At 37.0% G+C, this 16,325-nt stretch overlaps 1 protein-coding gene across 1 annotated transcript in view; it reads right to left on the reverse strand.

The window, feature by feature from the left end:
- Window positions 1–16,325, reverse strand: part of SQOR (sulfide quinone oxidoreductase) — a 377,873-nt gene that overhangs the window by 107,301 nt on the left and 254,247 nt on the right. The window lies entirely within an intron of this gene.

Consider the following 16,325-nt stretch of genomic DNA (forward strand, 5'->3'; position numbering starts at 1 on the left):
ATCTTCTCTCTAATCTTCAAAAAAATGAGAATTTGGCAGTTCCCATTGTGGCACAGCAGAAACCAATCCGACCAGTATCCATGAAGATGTGGGTTCGATCCCTGGCCTCCCTCAGTGGGTCAGCAATCCGGCACTGTCATGAACTGTGGTGTAAGTCACAGACAGGGCTCACATCTGGCTTTGCTGTGACTGTGGTGTAGGCTGCCAGCTACAGCTCCCAATTCGACCCCCTAGCCTGAGAACTTCCATATGCTGCAGACGCGGCCCTAAAAAGCAAAAGTAAAATTAAATTTTAAAAAAATTTTAAATGAGAATTTATGTCAAGCCTCAGAGACTTGCACCTGTTCCCCAATACTCTCATCAGTGCATTCACACCCCTTCGTCTTTTGGCCTCCTTTCCTCTCAAGATTAGCTGCTTCTTACTACCTGTGGTAAGGAGAATAATCCCCCCACCAAAGATATCCACAGACTTAATCCCCAGAACCTGTGAATATGTCATTTCACCACAAAAGGGTAATTAAGGTTGTTAGTACTATGACTTATAAAATAAATTACCCAGGGTTATTGAGTGGGGACCAACATAATCACAAGGGACTTCAAAACTGGAAAGGGGAGGCAGAAGAACAGAGCCTAGAGGAAGATGTGACTATGAAGAATGACTAGAGAGATGAAACGTTGCTGGCTTAGAAAATAGACGAAAAGGGTTACCAGCCAGGATTGGTGACCTTTAGAAGCCAGGGGCAGGGGAAGGAAATGGATTCACTGCTGGAGCCTCTAGATTGGAACTCAGCCCTCCCAACATCTTAATTTTATCCCACTGAGATCTGTGTTGGACTTCTGACCTACAGAACTCTAAGACAGCACATAAATTTGTATTGCTTTAAGTTTGTTACTACAGCAATCTGAAGGTAACGCACTCCCCTTTGAACATCCTTTGTTCCATCTGAGCATACTCCCCAAAGCTATGCCCTTTCATGCCTGAGATATTCTTTTCACAGTCCTACTCATCTTTCAATGCTCGGCCTAAATAATACCTTTACTTTAAAACTATTCACAATCCTGCCTCCCCTTTCAACTCTTAAAAATTACATTAATAACCTTGTCCCAACTACAAAGCATCCTCCTGCTATTTAGAACTTAATCCATTCTTGTATTAGTTACTTCCCTTGACTTCCTCTATTAGATCACAGACTCCAAACAGAAACTCTTATTCACAGAAAACTATAATAGGTTCTCGATGAATAGTTGCTGAATGAAGTATTGATTCTTGAGCCACAAATTCCAAATATCTATAATCTCCAAAATGTGAATCACATAAGAAGGTACTTGATAAACTGCCTGATAACCTTAGTTGATTGTTAATATTATCTCCTAACTAGATACTAAGGCCTTCTGGAATAGATCCATGAATGTTCTATGGGTGGTCTATAACCTCTTTACCTCCTAGCACAATATTAAGCATATTGCTTGGATTTAAAAACACTGGTTAAATTTCATGGACGGGGAGTTCCTGTTATGGTTCAGTGGGTTACAAGCCTGAGTAGCATCCATGAGGATGCAGGTTCAGTGGGTTAAGGATCCAGTGTTGCTGTGAGCTGTGGTGTAGGTCGCAGACACAGCTTAGATTTGCCATTGCTGTGGCTGTGGTGTAGGCCAGCAGCTACAGCTCCGCTTTGACCTCTAGCCTGGGAACCTCCATATGTCTGGGTGTGGCCCTAAAAAGACAAAAAAAAAAAATTTAAAAGCATGAATGTTCTTTTAAGGCATTTTAACTTTACTTAATGTGACAAAAATGAATCAGCCAAACAGAAAAGGAGCTTTTTCCAGACACATCTTGCTTTCCCTCTTTCTCCTTTCCCTTTTTACCCCACAGATTTCAGCTCAATGAATCAAGCGCTTGTTGAGGACACTCTGTTCCAGCCTCCATAAAGCAAATGCTGTGCACCTAACTGCATGTGACACAGCTCAAAATCAAAAGGTTGGGATTTGATGCCAAATAAGTAAACATAGTTTGCTGAGTTACATACATCTTTCAAAATGCCTTTCATTTCCCCACTGATAGTGGTCAGTCTCTTTTATGCACCAAAGTTATAATCCCCTTCAAATAGCTGAGTACCTGAGATTTGACTTAGGCGTTATAAGGTGTTTAAAAAAAAAAAAAAGGTAAAAATGCTGGTTCCTCGAGTTTCCTTATGGCTCAGTAGGTTAAGGATCTGGCATTGTCACTGCTATGGCTCTGGTTACAGCTGTGGCATGTGTTCAATCCCTGGCCCAGGAACTTTTGGATTCCATGGGTGCAGCCAAAAAAAAAAAAAAAATTCCTGCTTCCTGCCCATCAGAAATTTATATTCCACTGTTTATACACAGTAGATTTAAAAAGAATGACAGTAAAGTATTAAATTATGCGGAAGAGACCTAGAAGAATATAAAGTGCCTAATGACATCATACAGGTTTCCTGTTGTTGCTGTAACAGATTACCACAGACTTAGTAGCTTAAAACAACACAAATTTACTGTCTTACAGTCTGGAGGTCAGAAGTCCAAAATCAGTCTCTGTGGGCTAAAATCAAGGTGTTGGCAGGGCTGGTCACATCTGGAGGTTCTGAGGAAGCATCCACTCCCATGCCTCTCCTAGCTTCTGGAGCCTGCATTACTTGGCTCATGGCTCCACATCACATTGCCTCTTCTCCCTCTATGAAGTCTGATCCTCCGCCTCCTCATACAGACCCTTGTGATTACATTGAACGTACTTACATAACACAGGATAATCTCCCCATCTCATGGTTCTAAACAAAACCATGTTTCAGCAAAGTTCCTTTTGCCATGTGAGGTTACATTCACAAACTCTGGGGAATTGAAAGTGGACACCTTTGGGGAGCCATTACTTAGCCAACCAGAGATGTGCAGTTGTGCAGTGCACAATTAAGAAGTAATTGAGGAAATTAGTAATTGAGGAAATTTCTAACAGATGAAATTAATTTAATCTGTACCTTGAAGGACAGGTCAATATAATATGAGGATAAAAACTAATAAAGCCTTCTAATCAGAAAAAAAAACCATAAGTAGCAAAAGTATACTTCAGAGTCAAAGACTCAAGGAGCTATCTTTTGGGGAAGGCAAGAATAACACAGATTAAATGGTTAGTAAAAGAACCTAATGGATAAATGTGTTATATAATCTTTTATATCAAAAGAACTTACAAAGGATAACACAAAATGTAGCCACATAGTTCTGAAGAAATTACTCTAAAGAAATGATATCCAGAAGCAGCTAAATGCTATATATATTCATAGCAAAAGGAAAATTAGTCCATTGAATTTCAACCCAAAGGAGGGAGAGCAAATTTAACACAGTAAATATATAAAACCATTTATCCATTTTTCAGTTTTTCTATTTTTCTTAAAATGTCCTACATCCTTTATTTTTACTAACAAAAAGGGAATAGGTGGGAGATTCAAGTAAAGAGAAAACCATGTTAATACATGAATATATTTTGCACTCCTTTTATTGATCAGGATGTCTTATATTTAGAATGTGCTGAGATTTCATAAAACTCTATCCTAGTTAGACTTAATTCTTTCACAGGATTTGCTTTTCCCTTCCCCTCTATCTCTTTCCATCCTTTTCCAAAATCAAAAGAAAAGGATAGGGCAGGGTGACAAAAATATGTGAGCGAGAAAGATGTAGGAACCAGAGGCTGCAGAGAAAAGGAAGATATATAGGAGAAAATTGTTAGAGCCCATGTCCTTACGCTTCTAGTGGATTAAAGTGCTGAAATTTGAAAGCATTCATACAGAGATATGCTTGCAAAATAATAAAAAAGGTAGATATTCTTGCAAAATAATAATGCTGGTTAAGGACCTAGCATTATCTCTGCACCAGCTCAGGTTGCTGCTGAAGCTCATATTTGATCCCTGGCCTGGGAATTTCCATATACTGTGGGTGTGGCCAAAAAATAATAATAATAAAAGGGAAGGAAGGGAACTGAAGACAGAAAATCAGAGAATTTGAGGCATTAAAGTAAAATCATTTTGTCTATGGTTAACCAACATAAAGCGGTTTCTTAAGCAATTTCAACCACTTTTCTTATATTTATATGAGAAATATTCTTTCACATTAGCAAAGTACTGAAATTCTTCCACCCAATGCAACTCTGCTACATTTTCAACATTCCTTCCTTACATTGTATTTTTAAAAAAAGCTTATCTTCTTATGGATTATTTCATCAACACATTCTCCCAACATTGCCACCAAAAAGTTTGTAAAATATAGGCCAAGGTCAAAAGCAATGGTTTTTGACATTTTAAAATATACTTTATTTTTTTGAAGCAGTATTAGGTTCACAGCAGAATTAAGAGGAAAGTAAAAAAATAGTTTCTACCCCTTCACATGCATAGCCTTCCCCATTATCACATGCATAGACATCCCCCACCAGAGTGTACATTTTTTACAATTGATGAACCTACACTGATACATCATTATCACCCAAAGCTGATAGTTTACATCAGGGTTCCCCCTTTAAGCTGTATGTTCTATTGAAACTGGACAAGTACATAATGGTATGTATCCACCACAATAGAATCCTGCCTAAAAATCCTCTGTTCATTGCCTATTCTTTTCTTCCCTTCTAATACCTGGCAATCACTGATCTGTTTACTCTATAGTTTTGCCTTTTCCAGAATGTCATATAGTTGGAATCATATAATAAGTAGCCTTTTTAGATTGGTTTCTTTCCATTAGCAATATGCATTTAAGGTTCCTCCATGTCTTTTCATGGATTGATGGCTTACTTCTCTTTGGCATAGAGTAATAATCCATTGTCTGGGTATACCACAGTTTATTTATTCTTTCATGACTGAAGGACATTTTTGTTGCTTCCAAGTTTTGGCAGTTATGAATAAAGCTGCTGTATACATCTGGGTGCAGATTTTTGCGCATACGTGGGTTTTCAACTCCTTTGGGTAAATACCAAGGAGTAAGTTTGTTGGATTGTATGGTAAAAACATGTTTAGTTTGTAAGAAACTGCCAAACCATCTGCCAAAATAGCTGTACCAGTTTGCAGTCCCACCGGCAATGAAAGAGAGTTCCTCCTGCTACACTTCCTCACAAGCATTTGATGTTGTGAGTGTTCTGAATGTTTGGCTTCCTGTAAGTGTGCAGGAGTATCTCATAGTTTCTTTAATTTGAATTTCCTGATGACATATGATGTACTTTTTCATAGGCTTATTTGCCACCTGTGTATCTTCTTTGATGTCTATTCTGACCTTTTGCCCATGTTTAAATCAGGTTGCTTGTTTTCTTGTTGCCAAGTTCTTTGTGTATATGAGATAACAGGCCTTTATTGCATATGTCTTTTGCATATATGTCTTTCATATATGTCTATTGTGAGCCCGGTCTGTGGCTTGTCTTCTTAGTTTCTTAATAGAATTTTAAAACTGAAAACTTGAAAGGAACCCAGGACAGTGTGTCTCCATGTAAAGTGGGCAGATTTTCAAATATCCTACAAAGGCACCTGATCAGTTTTGACACTTATAAGTATGGGCACCTTTCTGAAGTATTCAGCAGTGGAAATGGCAAAGGATTTTATGTCAAAAGACGTTTCAGTCATAGCTAAGATATTTATCAGCTGTATTAGTTAGGTTTGTTTTGTTTTGTTTTGTTTTTGCTTCCAAGTGAAGAAGTCCAAACCTACCTAAGCAAAACCAGGAATATACTGACTCACTAAACTTTAAAATCCAGGAGTTGATCCAGCTTCAGATAGCTATGTTTGTTTCCTCAAGCAAAATCAGGAATGTATTCCCTCCCCCCCCCACACACACACATTTTGGTTCTCCTCTTGGCTTTCCTCTGTATTGGCTTCACTCCAGCAGCTCTCTCTAGAAAATAACTCCAGGTTATCATGGTCCTTATAGCTCCCATGTGAAGCCAACTCACTCCTAGAATCCATTTATTTCAATCTCTTTATTAAAAAAAAAACCCTTAGATAACTTGGATCACATGCCTACCTGTACACCAGTCTCTGCATCTAAGGGAATCGAAAGGGTCCTGATGAGCCAAGCTGGGTCATATATAACAGAGAAAGGCAACACCCCCTTGATTTTCAGTCCTGCTAGGAATTACATAAAGGCATAGGGGTAGTCCCATAAAGGAAAATCAGAGTCATGTTACCAAAAGAAGGAAGGAAATGCACCTAACCAAAGCAACAGATATCAGCTATATCAGCCATGAGATTTTAGTCAAGTCACTTAATCTCTACTTTCCATCCATCAAAGACAGGGAGATGAAAATACAAGATGCATTACTTGACATAATTCTCATGAGACTCAAATACTCAATAAGACATATGAAAAAGATCTGTAAGCTGTAAAGCACTATTGCAAGTAGTAGCATCCCCTAACTAAGTGCATACTAAGTATCAGGAGAGATAGTATTATCTCTGTTATTTGTGCTTTGGTCATGTCAAATGACAAAAAAACAATAATTTTGTAACAAGTCTGATGTCCTTTATACAAGGAAAAACAATCCATGGATTGGGCAAGTACAGAGCCTCAGGCAGTGTAGCACTCTTCCAGAGGGACTTGGGACAAGAGTGAGTTTTACAGAACATTAGAGGAGGCCACGCAGAAACTGGGCATCATTGACTAGGAGGTCAGGATTTCCTTATAAGGCCAGAAGGTCCTCTTCTCTAGGGTAAGGTAAGCTAGCTAATGCTGAGTTGAAGGACTATGAGTAGTGTTATGTTAGGATTCCTTGACAGGTGTTTCCAAAAGAGTTGGCTGACTTAGATATAGTTTTGTGATTTGTTCCAGGCCACTGGGGTAGTTTCCACTTTGTGGGTCTTGGTCGCCATATACAAATTAATTTTATCAGTTACATATAATCACCAGCCTTCATTTGGTGTCTTGAAAGGCTTTGGGTTTCTTAAGAGACCCTTCAAACCTTAATTTGGTTTCTTAAGAAGACTTCCATGGTGAGATAATGGAGATTAAATGAGTTAATCAGAGGGTTTGACAATTACATGTTTTATTACAAACTCACTTCTTTTGTACAAGTCAGTGTCATAAAATAAGGTAGTTTTTAGGGGTAAATCTCCACTGGCAAAGCTGGCAATTGAAGTTCTGACTTGCAGAATGAGGTGATTGAGTCTTAAAGTATAAAGAGCACTACCAATACCCAAGTCTTTCTTTACCATTGACACTACTCACCATATTCTGCTTCTGTGGTGGGGGTGGGTAGGGTTGTCTTATTTTCTTCTTCTCCTCTTTTTTAATTTTTTAATTTTACACATACATGTATACATTCTTTTTTCTCACATTATCATGCTCCATCATAAGTGACTAGACATAATTCCCAGGCTACACAGCAGGATCTCATTGCTAATCCATTTCAAAAGCAATAGTTTGCATCTGTTAATCCCAAGCTCCCAATACATCCCACTCCCTCTCTCTCCCCCTTGGCAACCACAAGTCTGTTCTCCAAATCCATGATTATCTTTTCTGTGGAAAGGTTCATTTGTGCAGTATATTAGATTCCAGATATGTGATATCATATGGTATTTGTCTTTCTCTTTCCAACTTACTTCACTCAGTATGAGAGTCTCTAGTTCCATCTATGTTGCTGCAAATGGTATTATTTTGTTCTTTTTTATGGGTGAGTAGTATTCCATTGTGTATATATACCATATCTCTGAGGGGATGAGAAAAGATATTTAATGCCAATGGACAAGACAGGAAAGCAGGAGTTGCAATACTCATATCAGACAAAATAGACTTTAAAATGAAGGCTGTAAAGAAAGACAAAGGACACTATTTAATGGTTAAAGAATCCATTCAAGAAGAGGATATTACAATCATCAATATATATGCCCCTAATATAGGAGCACCCAGATACCTCCAATGAATACTAACAGACATAAAGGGAGAAATTGATGGGAATACAGTCACAGTAGGAGACTTTAACACCCACTCACATCAATGGACAGATCCTCTAGACAGAAAATCAATATGGCAACAGAGATCCTAAAGGAAACAATAGAAAAGTTAGACTTAATCGACATTTTCAGGACATTACATCCAAAAAAATCAGAATATACATTCTTCTCAAGTGCACATGGATCTCAAGAATTGATCATATACTGGGGCACAAAGCTAACCTCAACAAATTTAAGAGTATAGAAATTATTTCAAATATCTTCTCTGACCACAATGGCATGAAACTAGAAATCAACCACAGAAAAAGAAATGAGAAAAAACTGACTACATGGAGACTAAACAACATGCTACTAAAAAACCAATGAGTCAATGAGGAAATCAAGAAGGGAATTAAAAAATACCTCAAGACAAATGATAACGAAGAAACAACTACTCAAAAATCTATGGGATGCCAAAAAAGCAGTGCTCAGAGGGAAATTCATAACAATACAGGCCTTCCTCAAAAAAGAAGAAAAATCTTAAATTGACAACTTAACCCACCACCTAAATGAATTAAAAAAAGAAGTACAAAAAAATCCTAAAGTCAGCAGAAGGAAGGAAATCATACAGATCAAAGAGGAAATCAATAAAATAGAGATTCAGAAAACATTAGAAAAAAAATCAATAAAACCAAGAGCTGGTTCTTTGAAAAGGTAAACAAAATTGACAAACCTCTGGCTAGACTCACCAAGAAGAGGAGAGAAAAATCCCAAATTCTTTTTAGCACTACAATGTCTGACTCATGACGTTCATGAGTAAAGGAATATTCATAATATTGAGTGGTAATCATTTGAAATACCATCAGTGTTTTTGGACTGTTTGCAAAACTACTGGGAAAAATTTATTCATTCAAGAATTTTAGGAGTTCCCATTGTGGCTCAGTGGAAACAAACTTGACTGGTAAACATGAGGACATGGATTAGGATGGCCTCGCTCAGTGGGTTAAGGATCCAGCATTGCTGTGAGCTGTGGTGTAGGTTGCAGATGTGGCTCAGATCCTTCATTGCTGTGGCCGTGGCATAGGCCAGCAGCTGCAGCTCCAATTTAACCCTTAGCCTGGGAACTTCCATATGCTGTAGGTATGGCTCTAAAAAAAGACAAAAAAAAATTTACATCTTAAAATTCTCTTTTAATATGCTTATATTGTTTTAAAAGACAATGATTCTTCCATTTTGGGGTCTTCACAATATTCATTTATTAATCTTAGTGTGTAGATATCAAAGGGGCCACCAACTATTACTGCTTTCTTCTCTTTCTGTGTGATGTTGAAAGTGGGATTTCAGCACTATAGGCAGCATAAATTATTCCAGTACTCAGCTTTCTCTTTAGGACAGATTTATTTAATAGCTACTATATATTAATCATGCTTCATTCAAAACTGCTAAAAGTGCTAAAAATACACAAACATTAGCTTTTCAAAATAGTCCTTACTTGTTACTTTAAATGTTCTCTTCAAAATATTTCTGTTGCTAAATAAGAATAATTTCCAAAGATTTTTCAGACCAGATGGTGCAATGATATATAAAAAGTCAATTTCTTTGTAATATGATGAGGTCAATAATACAGAGTTCAGAGTCTCCAATTACTTTTTCAATTTAAAAACTCCAGTAGATCAACTTATCTTCAAATTATTGCTCTAGTCTTTGGCCTTCCTGTAAATTACTCATCAGTGTCTTTTGAATTACTTTATGAAAGTGCTTTCTTTAAAATTATTCACTTACCTTCATCTTAAAGTATTTTTGCTGAACTGCTCACTTAATTTACTAAATGAAAGAGCACATTTAAAAGCATTAATTTTAATGAACAGCTAACGATTTCAAAATGTCATTTTTCTTCTTAAGATTTCATTAAAGTCTTTATGTGTTCCCAAAAGAAAAATACACTCTAATTCACTTAAAGAGATTAATATAATCTGTTTGTAGTTCATTAACCTAGTAGAACTGATTTCCTTAATGTCAGTGACCATGCAGGATTTTCCCAGCCCTGGTATCCCCCAGACCTACTCCTCGCCTTTTGCTGTTCTGCTGTGTATCACAGGCACCTGTGTTCCCTGGCCACCATGTCAGCTGCAGGGTAGGGGATGCACTGGTAGAGACAGGAGGCTGAGAGATTGGGAGATTGGAAGAAGAGAGTATAGGAGAAATCAGGGTCTTTGTCACTCCTTCCTCTCTGCCTTAGGAGGCAGCTGGAGCAGCAGCTGGCTCTATGTCTGGTCCTAGCTCCCCATTGGACAGTCCCAGCAAGATTCCAGCTTTGTTGGGTACATTGGTCAGGTCCAGTTAGGAGAGAAAACCCACACCTGATGAATGGGGAAGGTTTAATATAAAGAATTACTTACTGTAGTGGACACTGAAGTAATGCAGTATTGGCCAGTGGAAATCAAGAGTATTGTAAGGAATACAAGAAAAGCAACTATAAGAAGCAGTTACAATTCTGGCACTCAGAGAGAGCAAGAACAATCCTCAACCCCACCAAGATTAAGATTAAGATCTCGTTGGAGATGGAATAGCCACAGCTCACTGGATGGTGGAGAAGTGTGCTATGGTGCCACACCAGCAGAACTTCTGAGGTGCTGCGGGAAGCCAGCTACAGGGAGGTGCCTTACCTGGTAACTGAAAAGCCACTCTAGGGGATGCTGGAGGAAACTGCCCATGGGGAGATACTGTGTGCTACTGGCTAGGAGATACTGCAGAAGCTGCATGCACTGCAGGAGCTGGGCAATGCAGAAACCAAGTGTGCTGCTGGAGCCAACCAAGCTTGCTGCAGGAGACAGGCACTGCAGAAACAGCACAGACTTTAGGAGCACTGGTGAGAGAAGCACATGGGAATCAAGAGGAGAGGAGAAAAACCCTCCTCCTTTAGTCTCTCCAGCATCTCCTATTGACAAAGCTTAACATCATGCCAACTGACAAAGGAGAAACACTTGGAAGGGGAAACATTTACAAGGCCTGTATGAGTTTTCTATAGCTGCGTAATATATCACCACAAACTTAGTAACTTAAATAATACAGATGTATTATCTCACAGATTTTCTAAGTTAGGAGTCTAGCATATTTTTCTGGGTCCTCTGCTGAGGATCTCACGAGGCTGAAATCAGGGTATCAGCTGGCTGCATCCTCAACTTGAGGCTCAACTTGATCCTTCGGATTGTTGGCAGAATTCAGTTCCTTCCATGAGTAGGACTGAAGTCCATTTTTTTATTGCCTGTCAACTGAAGGCGACTCTCAACAAACGGAGGCCACTCCCTCCATAGGCTTTCTTAAACAGTGTGGTTTTTTTTCTTCCAGTTTTATTGAGATATAATTGACATACAGCACTGTATAAGATGTACACCATGATTTGACTTACAAACATCATGAAATGATTATCACAATAAGTTTAGTGAATTCCATCATCTCATATATAGATACAACATTAAATAAAGAGGAAAAAATTTTCCTTATGATGAGAATTCCTAGGATTTTCTCTCTTAACAACATTCATATATAACATACAGCAATGTTAATTATATTTATCATGTTGTGCCTTATATCCCTTATTTATCTTATAATCGGAAGTTTGTACCTTTTGACTGACTTCATCCAATTCTCCTGCCCCACGCCTCTGGTAACCACAAATCTGATCTTTTTTTTGATCTTTTTTTTTTTTTTCCTCTGAGTTCGTTTGTTTGTCTTTGAAGTATAATTGACCTACAACACTTTTAATTCCTGTTACACAACATAGTGATTTGATATTACTATATATTGCAAAATGATCACTATAAGTCTAGTGACCATGTCATCATACATAATTATTGACTATGTCCTGTACACTGTACATTTCATACCATTACTCATCTATTTTGATCTAGAAGTTTGTACCTCTTACTTTCCCTCACCTGTTTCTATCCTCTGCCCAACCCTCACCTCTGGCAACCACCTATTTGTTCTCTGTGTTTATAACCCTGTTGCTGCTTTTCATTTCCAATACAGAAATCCTTAGTTATGTTCAACCTCTTGAATAGTCTTTAGTGATGAAAATTCATTACACCACTAACTGGCCTATTATTTTTGATGATTTGTAATTTTTAGGTTATCTGTTGTGATGAACTGAAATCTATTTTTTAATTAGTTGAAGCATAGGTGATTTAAAATATTATTTTCAGGTTTCCAACATAGTGATTCAAGATTTTTATAGATTAAACTCCATTTAAAGTTTTTAAAAATATTGACTGTATTCCCTGTGCTGTACAAAATATCCTTGCAGCTTATTTATTTTATATGTAGTAGTTCGTGCTTCTCAATCCCTATCCTAATCTTGCCCCTTCCTCCTTCCCTCTCCCCATTGGTAACCACTAGTTTGTTCTCTATATCTGAATCTCATTCTGTTTTGCTTGCTGAATTTTTTAAATTCCAAGTAAAAGGACTTCCTGCTGTAGTGCAACAGGATTGGTGGCATCTCTGCAGCACTGAGACACAGGTTCCATCCCCAGCCCAGCACAGTGGGTTAAGGATCCAGAGGTCACAACTGTGCCTTGGATCTGATCCCTGGCCTGGGAACTCCATATGCCACAAGGAGGCCAACAGAAAAAATTCCACATACATAAGTAATAACATACAGCATTTGTCTTTCTCTGTTTGACTTATTTCATGAAGCACAAAACCTTCCAGGTCCATCAATGTTTTTGCAAATGGCAAAATTTCATTCTTTGTAATGGCTGAGTAGTATTCCATTATGTTTATAAATATCACATCTTCCTTATCCATTTGTCTGTTGACAGACACCTAGGTTGCTTCTATACCTTGGCTACAGTAAACAATGCTGCAGTGAACTGAAGAATGCACATATCTTTTGTAGTTAGTAGTTTTGTTTTCCTCAGATAAATACCCAGGGGGATAATTGCTGGTAATACGGTAGGCTGTATTTTTAATTTTTTGAGGAATTTCCATACTGTTTCCCAGACTACATGCCCACCAACACTTCATGAGGGTTCCATTTTCTTCACATCCTCACCAACACTTGTTACTTGTTTTCTTTTTTGTAATAGCCATTCTAGCAGATGTGAGATGATAATTCATTGTGGTTTCGATTCTCATTTCACTGATAATTAATGATGTTGAGCATCTTTTCATGTGGCTGTTAGCTATCTGTATATCTTATTTGGAAAAATGTCTATTTACCTCCTCTGCCAATTTTTTAATTGGGTTGTTTGTTTGTTTATGTTGAATCATATCGGTTCTTTGTATATTTTAGATATTACTAGACATTTCATAGGCAAGTATCTTCTCCTATTCAGTAGGTGGATTTTTTGTTTTGTCGATAGCTTCCTTTGCTATACAGAAGCTTTTAGGCTTGATATAGTCCTATTTGTTTATTTTTGCTTTTATTTCCTTTGCCCAAGGAGATATATCCAAAAAAATATTACTAAGAATGATGTCAAAGAGCTTACTATGTTTTCTTCTAGAAGTTTTATGGTTTCAGGTCTTAACATTTTTTTAATCCATTTTGAATTTTTTTTTGTACATTATGTCAGAGAGTAGTCCAGTTTGATTCTTTTGTATGTTGCTGTCCACTGTTCACAACACCATTTACTGAAGAGGTTATCATCTCATTGTGTATTTATGCCTCCTTTATCATAGATTAATTGCCCATATAAGTGCAGGTTCATTTCTGGGCTCTGTATTCTGTTCCATTGATCTGTGTGTCTTTTTTTTTTGTTTTGGTTACTGTAGCTTTGTAGTACAGTTTGAAATCAAAGAGTATGAAAGCTTTGCTCTTCTTTCTCAAGACAGTTTTGGCTTTTGGGGGGGTCTCTTGTATGTGCATTCAAATATTATAATTATTTGTTCCAGTTCTGTGAAAAATTCCATTGGTATTTTGACAGGGATTGAATTGAATATGTAGATTTATTTGATTAGTATGGTCATTTTAGCAATATTAATTCTTCCAATCCATATGTAGAAAATGGAACCCTCCTACACTGTTAGTGGGAATATAAGTTGGTGCAACTACTATGGAAAACAGTATGGATGGTCCTCAGAAAACTAAAAATAGAATTACCATATGATCCAGCAATCCCACTCTTGGGAATATATCCAGGCAAAACTATAATCCAAAAAGATGCATGCACCACCGTGTTCATAGGCACACTATTCACAATAGCCAAGACGTGGAAACAGCCTAAATGTCCATAGACAGATGAATGTATTAAGGAGAGGTGGTGCATATGTGCAATGGAATACTACTCAGCCATACAAAGAACAAAATAATGTCATGGATGCAACTAGTGATGATTATACTAAAGCAAAGTAAGTCAGAAAGAGAAAGAAAAATATATGATATCACTTACATTTGGAATATAAAATATAACACAAATGAACCTATCTAGAAAACAGAAACAGACTCAGACATAATACAGAACAGACCTGTGCTTGCCATTGGGGAAGGGGAGGGAGTGGAATGGGCTGGGTGTTTGGGGTTAGTAGATGCAAACTATCAACATTTAGAAAGATGGAAAGGACAAACAATAAGTTTCTACTATATAACACATGTAACTATATCCAGTCTCCTAGGAGAAATCATGGTGGAAAATAATATATTAAAAAAGTATATGTGAAAAGTATATATGTATAGATATATATCTGAGCAGAAATTGGCCCATTGTAAATCAACCATAAAAATTGTTTTTAAATTCTTCCAACCCATGAAAAAGATGTATCTTTCCACCTGTTTGTGTCATCTTCAATTTATTTTATCACTACCTTATCATTTTCCTAGCACAGGTCTTTTACCTCCCTAATTAGATTTATTATAGGTATTTTATTCCTATGATACAATTATAAATGGGATTGTTTTCTTAATTTTTGTTTCTGAAAGCTCATTGTTAGTGTATAGAAATGAAACAGATTTCTAAATATTAGTTTTGCAACTTTACTGAGTTCTAATAGTTTTTTGATGGTGTCTTTAGGACTTTCTATGTGTATTATAAACTTATCTGCAAACAGTGACAGTCTTACTTCTTTTCCTATTTGGAATCTTTTTATTTCATTTTCTTGTTTGATTGCTGTGGCTATGACTTCCAATACTGTGTTGAATAAAAGTGGCAAGAGTATGAATCCTTGTCTTCTTCCTGATCTTAAAGGAAATGCTTTCAGCTTTTTACCATTGAGTATGATGTTAACTGTGTTCTTGTCGTATGTTCTTTCATATATGGCCTTTATTATATTGAGGTATGTTCCCTCTGTGTCCACTTTCTGGAATGTTTTTACCATAAATGAATGTTGAATTTTATCAAAAGCTTTTTCTGCGTCTACAGAGATGATCATATGGTTTTTATTTTTCAGCTTGTTTATGTGGTGTATCAAATTGATCGACTTGCAGATATTGAACTACCCTTGCATCCCAGAGTTAAATCCAACTTAATCACAGTATTTGATCCTTTTAATTATTGAATTTGATTTACTAATATTTTGTTGAGGATTTTTGCATATGTTCATCGGTGATATTGGCCCATAATTTTCTCTCTTTTTTGTGATCTTTGTCTGGTTTTTGTTATCAAGGTGATTCTTCCTCATAGAATGAGGAAGTATTCATACCTCTGCAATTTTTTGGAATATTTTGAGAAGGATAAGTATTAACTCTTCTCCAAAAGTTTGGTAGAATTCACCTGTGAAGCCATCTGGTGATGGACTTTTGTTTGTTAGGAGTTTTTTTAATTAATGATTCAATTTCATTATTGGTCATTTCTGTCTTTCTGATTCAGTCTTAGGAGATTGTATATTTCTTGGAATTTGTCTTTTTTCTTCTAGGTTGTCCATTTTATTGGTGTATAATTATTCATAGTATAGATTATATTCCATTTAAATTTACTTTGATTTAATTTTTTTTTTCTTTTTTAGGGCCGTACCTGTGGCATATGGAAGTTCCCAGACTAGGGGTTGAATTGGAGTTGCAGCTAGCCTATGCCACAGTTACAACAACTTGTTATCCAAGCCACATATGCAACCTACACTACAGCTTATGGCAATGCTGGTTCCTTAACCCACTGAGCGAGGCCAGAGAATGAACCCACATATTCATGAATACTAGTTGAGTTCTTAACCCACTGAGCCACAACATGAAGTCCTAAAGTTATTTTAAAATATTAGAACTATTCCCTGTGCTATATGATATATCTTTGAAGCTTATTTCTTTTATAGAAGTTAGTACCTTTTAATCTCCTTCCAGGTCTTTCCCCTCCCCCTTCCCTCTCCCTATCATAACCATTAGTTTGTTCCTATGTGAAATTCTGCATCTCCAGGTAGTCCAGGTCCCTTTGAACTATATTATATCAGAGGATATAAAGTTAATATAGCCCTAGGACAAGGACATTAATG

Source organism: Sus scrofa, chromosome 1 (assembly GCF_054392235.1).
Source record: "Sus scrofa isolate SSC_HxYL_T2T_F1_AM1 chromosome 1, Sscrofa_HxYL_maternal_Yorkshire_Landrace_v2.0, whole genome shotgun sequence".
Lineage (NCBI taxonomy): Eukaryota > Metazoa > Chordata > Mammalia > Artiodactyla > Suidae > Sus > Sus scrofa.